This window comes from Lactuca virosa, chromosome 4 (genome assembly GCF_052849685.1).
Source record: "Lactuca virosa cultivar CGN04683 chromosome 4, Lactuca_virosa_CGN04683_v6, whole genome shotgun sequence".
Classification (NCBI taxonomy): domain Eukaryota; kingdom Viridiplantae; phylum Streptophyta; class Magnoliopsida; order Asterales; family Asteraceae; genus Lactuca; species Lactuca virosa.
Genome location: NC_136429.1, coordinates 66,662,087 through 66,668,205, shown reverse-complemented (window position 1 = coordinate 66,668,205; position 6,119 = coordinate 66,662,087). Strand labels below are relative to the sequence as shown.

Below are 6,119 nucleotides of genomic sequence, written 5' to 3'. Positions count from 1 at the left end.
CTAAATTAATTATCAACCATTTCTTATTTATTTATTAATCACATAATAAATTAACAAATCATTTTCTCACTCTCCTAAAATCATTTCTAGCTATTTCTTGTTATTGAGGGCAACCCAAAAAGGACTTTGTTTTTATTCCTTAAGATTTTACCAATTCTTTAGAGCATTGGGTGTGGACAACAAGGTGCAACACCAAGTTGTATCACCTCACATGCCACATAAGCAAATGATATTATAACACCAAGTGGGGAAATGGGCAACAAGATGCAACAGCAACGGTCATTAAAGCCAACAGTATACAATCATGCCGTTTCAATTTGTCGTAACGCCCACGAGACTCGCCACGACGAGATGCAACGAGTTAGGGGGGCGGTGTTCCCCCATTAAAACGACGTTATGGGCATCCAGGTGAGCATCTCCTGTTCTCGTTACGGCCCATACCATGTGGTCTTATACTATTGTTAAGGGTAAGTCTAAAACTGTCCGACATATCTCATCCATTTAAACTCCCCCTTCTTTCAATCTCCACCGTAATAACTCAAAATCGGAGGTTGCATCCCGTTTTCAGCTCCTCCCAATGTTCCTCACCATCTATCGTTTTCTCCTCCCACATTTAATAGGTTTTCAGTTTCCTTCCAAAGACTCCTTCGATCATCACGATACGGAGGCGGGTAACTGCCCTAACCACGACCTATAAATCGGGCCTATATAATGATCCGACTATGTTTAATGTTTCTATCTTTCACTCAGTATATTGAATTGCTTCATTTGATGTCAACGTCTATGGATTCAAGTTCGGCTGAAAATTGTTCACCTAAGGTAAATTTATCGACTTCTGCTTAAATTTTCAATGTTTCAATGAGTTTCTTTAATTGATTCCTTTTGTGCACAATTATCGATAAAGAATTTCGTCTGAATAGTATACAACTAAGGTAAAATCTTTACAATTAGTTATCTCTATGTTTTGATTATTATCCTAAGTCTAAAAATCCTCGTGAATAACAATTATCCTCATAATGTTCTGTAATGTTCGGATATTGTTCAATGTTTCAATGCTACAATCAGTTCAGTTCCTTCAATTGCTTGATTTGATTCCGTCATGTGAACACTTATGGCTATAATTTCGTCTGAAAAGTCTTCAACAAAGGTAAATTCTTTAAAATTAGTTTGTTGCTATCAATTTCATTTTTGTTTAAAGAATGTAATTCTTTGTGGGACTGATAATCGGCGTTATAGTGGGATAACACTCTTTGTTGTATTCGTTTGGTCCATAAATGCTCGATCGATGACGCGTACTGTAGACACACACAAGAAAAAGAGGCGCAAACATGGAGATTTTGTTGATGCCTTAATCGCTTCTGAAGATGCATATGGGATCTGAAGCGGATATCAACCAAACATATGGACTGATTTCATTGCTTATTTTCTTTGTCAATTAAGCACAGTTTATTTTCATTTTTTTTAATGGATTGAAGAGATAGAGAGAAGCGTGGGTGTTAAATGTGCAATTATTTTGTCCACCAAGTATTTGATGAAAGTCCATATTTGTTTACTTCTTATAATGTTCCAAATTGATGTTATTTACTGGCTGATATAAAAAGGTGTGAGTTTGTATTATTTTTGTTCTTTCAGTGAATTATTTCATTCTTTAATGGAATAAATTTGAAGCCTGTTCATGGTACTTTAGAAGCTTGTGCCTCCTAGAAAACTATAATTTTCCTCTTTAATTGTTTGACAAATGCTTTTTAATTTTAAAATTCAGTGTTATTTGTTGGACTCTATTGATAGATGTTTGTCCTTCTAATGCAGGTTCAGTTAACTTTGGATATGATATGAATCTAGCTACCAAAAATGATGGAAAAAAGTGGCAATGGATTCTTCCAGGTGTTGTGTGGTATGTTTGGTTTTAATTTTACTCTTAAAGAATTGGATTGCAAAAAATCTCTTATTTTTCGATCCTTTGGTTATTCAATCTTTTTATGTTAAAAGGATGTACCAGAGAAGTGAAAACAATTTTTATAAGATTATAATCTAACTTTCAAAGATTGGTGCTTTTACAGAAGATGGCTTGGTTAAATGGGAAAAGGGCATTTTTTTTCTTTTGATCATGCAAGGAAGCAAGGGTACATTCTATGATAAATGAGGTTCTTTTGATTATTAAAAGTACTATTAGCCTTTATTATGTTAGAGTTGATGTGAAGGTATAAAAGAGGGGCATTTTTTTATAATGTCATTATGCAGGTTGGCATTTCGTTGGACCAGCATGATAGCAACATGATGACAGGGAATGGAGTGTGTGGTTATTCAAAGGACATTATGGTTCTATCAATTAAAGTTGATAGGTTTAAGTAAAAAAAGGCGTGGCTATAAAGTGCTCAGTATGATGAGGTATTTTCCTAATGATATAAAAAAGGGAATGGTTCGGATCAGACTTTGTTTCTTTCAATCTATCTTTAATAAGTTATGCATTCATGATGCCTTAGGTAGTCTTCCTTATTTAACCATGGCAAAAAAAGTTGGGATTCACCTTGGAGGTTTTCCATCATCTGACATCTACCTTAAAGTTAAAACCAAAGATGAACTAGCAAATCTATTAAGAAGGCTAAAGTTTCTTCCTTTGGATGATTTTTCTATGGAAGCAGGCAGAGGTATGCTTATATTTATCTTTTGAATTTCATAAATATATTTTAGTTTCTCTCTGTAATTTCAGGTGTAGAAATTTAATGTAATTTGGTGCCTGGTAATCCTTTCAAATGCAATTCTTGTTTGTCATTTTGCTTCATCACCGTTTTACTCATTTGGGATTTGAGGTTCTTCTTCTTATCTCAAATTCATCTCAGCCACTGGACGAACAGAAGGTACCCCTTTTCTCTTATTTAAATTTTTTTTTAATAATTTCTTACCATTTGCCAAATTAACCTTTTCGTCTTTTCATATCATGATATTATTCTACTACTATCTACTCGCGGGCCTAATGCTAAAAGAATATGAGTTATCTATGCTTATGACATAAATAAATAGAAACGGCTATGATTTTTTTTCCTGATGTGTTTTTTGTTATTTTGGTTTCAGTCGTAAGGGAATGATACTTGAGGAAGGTCAAGGAGCCGAAGTCCCAGACCAAGGTTTGACACAAATGTATTTTTGACAAATCTACCATTGTATTAGAGTTAGTTATTGGTATATCTTTGAATATGTTATCATCTTCTATCACCACAAAATCACACAGAAAAACAACAAAAAACCATTGGTTACTACTTCTTATTAGTTTCTTATGTTGATTGGTTTTTTATATGTTGATAAAAGTAATGTAGTTTTGTATAATTCTAACTATTTTCTATTCCCACAAAGTTCTGAAAAAAATGAGTTTCAGGTTTCTTTTTTTAACAATATATTCTTCAATATTTAACTTTAATGGTGAAAAGGGCTAAAAAGTTAGACTTTGGTTAGTTTTTGTAGTAAAAGATGTTGACCTTCATTGCTTTTAGTGGGAAAAAAGGCTAAGAATGTTGAATTTGATGTTTATGAAACCAGATTCTATTTCTAATTTTTTTATTATTTAAAAGAGTTGACGATCTATTTTTTCACAAATTTTGTTTAGTTTTTCTTAACGATCTTAGGTATTATGGTATTATGGTATTATGATATTATGATTATGATGTGTTTGACTTTTAAAGTCTAATCGATTGCTTTTTACTTTCAAACGTGATTGATACTATTTTAATTTTAAAAATACAACAAGTGATAGTATTCTTTTTAATATGTCAGTTTTAAAAGTACTAAATTTGAGTTTCAAAAGTAAAAGTTAATGTGTGATTTGCCAATATATAAATTTCAGGCAGTATTCTATAATAAAAGGCATAAAACGAAAAAAAAAATGCAAAATTTTTGATATATTTTAACATTTGTTGTGATTGGTCATGTGTAACACCACGGTTTTCAGGTATTTTCAAATTCATCCCTTGGATTTAATTTATGTCATTTTGGTCCTTGTATTGGAAGGAAGTAGCCACAAGAAGCCCTAGTGGCAATATTGTAATTTTGGGGCATAAGGAGTACGTTGGGCGTACTCATGTCCGAAAGAAACCCTAAGTTTTAGGGTTTGAGGGGTATTTAAGCATCCTTATGGCTCATTTATCCCCACCTTTCCAGCCTCCAAAGCCTTAGAGTCGTCCCTTGCAAAACCCTAGTCCCTCAAGTGTGTGTTTGAGTTAAAAAAGTGTGTTTTGGAGTGCTTAAGGAAGAAGGTTTGCATCAAGGAGCATAGTAGTGGAAGAAAGCTTGTAGATCTTGGATCATTACCTTCTTGAGAAGCTCCAGAAGGTAAAAAGTCTTCACCTTGATGCCTTTTTTGCTTGGATTTCATTTTGGTAATCTTATGTTGTTCTTCTTGTCTCAAAAGTCCCATTTCATGCATATTTGGTTTTAAGACGTTTTGAGTTGTCCTTCCAGACCCTAGGAAGGGTCTTAAGCCATAAAAATGAGGTCCTTTTAGCTATTTTGGCTCCATCATCTTGTAGAAGGTCTTAATGGATTAAGACCTTGTGTTAAGGACTTTATAGACGTATAGAGTCATAAAGTTGGAAACTTTATGACCCTAGTATGCCTCTGGACATTGGATCTGAAGTGTGAGCTTAGGTGTTGAAGCCATTAAGTTCTTAATGAAGAAATTGGGTTTGTGAGGGTACTCCCCGTGTAGCTTGGTGTACGCCCCGCATACCCGGTCAGCCACCCCGATGGTGGTTTTCTGCGAAGCTTCGTGTACGCTGAGCGTACCTTCGGAGTACGCCTCGCGTACTCGCATGGGTCAGCCCATGTTGAGTTAACTCGGTTGGGTTGACTTAGTGGGTTTATTAATTTTGACCAGTTAACTGTGAGTTTGACCAAGTTTAACCACGTTTGACCAAGTTTGACTTTGAGGGTATTTTGAGATTTTGATGGAATTGGTCACTTGGTGGTTGTAGGCATTGAGTAGAGAGCTGAGATTTGGAATCGGGCCTTATCAATTTTGTTCAGCTTGTGAGGTGAGTTTTCCTGGCTATACTTTCAGGTCGAAGACACAACGGCCAACCCATTGGTTTGATAACCTGATATTGTTGATATGTTGAGTATGGAATAGATATGCATGTTAGTTTTGATATACTAGTCTGGTAGATCTGTAGGACTACCTGTGATACTATCTGTTTATCAGTGTATGATATTATTTGTTATATGTTGACATATTATGTGGGTTGGGTTGAAGTTATACTGCTTTGTGCTGTAGCCAACAAACCCTGGAGCAAACTAGATATGAGCTGAGGGCCAGGGAGGGTATGCTAGACTCATACTGAGGGCTCATGAGCATTCTAGATACATGCTGAGGGCCGGGAATGGGCATGTCAGACTCGTACCGAGGGCTTAGTGGTATTCAGTCTGATGACTGATCAGGCCGGGGAGCTAGCCAGACATAAGTTGTAGGCCCGAGGGAAAAACCATACTTATGTTGTGGGCTCAGGGAGCAAGCGAGACATAAGCTGTGGGCCTAAGGCAAGCCATACTTATGTTGTGGGCTCATGGGTAATCCAGTATATTAGTTGTGGACCCATTGCATGATGTTATTATATATGTGTTATTTGTTTATGTATTGGTATTTTGGGGGAACTCACAAAGCTTCGGGCTTACAATTTTGGATTATGTTTCAGGTACCTCAGAGGATCGCGGGAAGGCGAAGGCGTGATCGTGCACCTCCTCGAGCTTTGTTTTATGATTTTGGGAATACTCTGATATGAAACCTATTTTGAAAACATTTATAAACAATGATAATTTACGGGTTGTTTTAAAATTTGAAAATTTTCATGAATTTTATGGATTTTACACCATGAGTTCCTAAGTAAATAACCATTTTACCCCTTTCAATTTTTCAATAAAATTATACTTATTTTGACTAATAACAACAATGTACTTTCAAATGATCATTTAAAGTACATTGCATGGGTATAATCCCCGTTGTTGTTAAATAACAATGTACTTTCAAATGATCATTTAAAGTACATTGCATGGGTATAATCGTCATTTTTTATAATTGTCATCTATTTAAAAATATATCAGTGTTACAACATAATTTAACCATTTCATTCTAA

The 6,119-nt window shown here is 35.0% G+C and overlaps 1 long non-coding RNA gene across 20 annotated transcripts; it reads left to right on the top strand.

The window, feature by feature from the left end:
- Positions 1-491: 491 nt before the first annotated feature.
- LOC145105092 (uncharacterized) lies at positions 492-5,839 on the top strand. Of its 20 annotated transcripts, none has more exons than XR_013707233.1 (10): positions 492-671; positions 751-819; positions 1,071-1,894; positions 2,061-2,144; positions 2,242-2,388; positions 2,484-2,648; positions 2,711-2,858; positions 3,073-4,323; positions 4,965-5,024; positions 5,264-5,675. It is a non-coding gene; the product is annotated as an uncharacterized LOC145105092 (long non-coding RNA). The 20 variants fall into 20 exon arrangements; XR_013707234.1 differs by having other exon boundaries at positions 1,066-1,894; XR_013707236.1 differs by having other exon boundaries at positions 492-819; positions 1,071-1,147; positions 1,302-1,894.
- Positions 5,840-6,119: the final 280 nt, after the last annotated feature.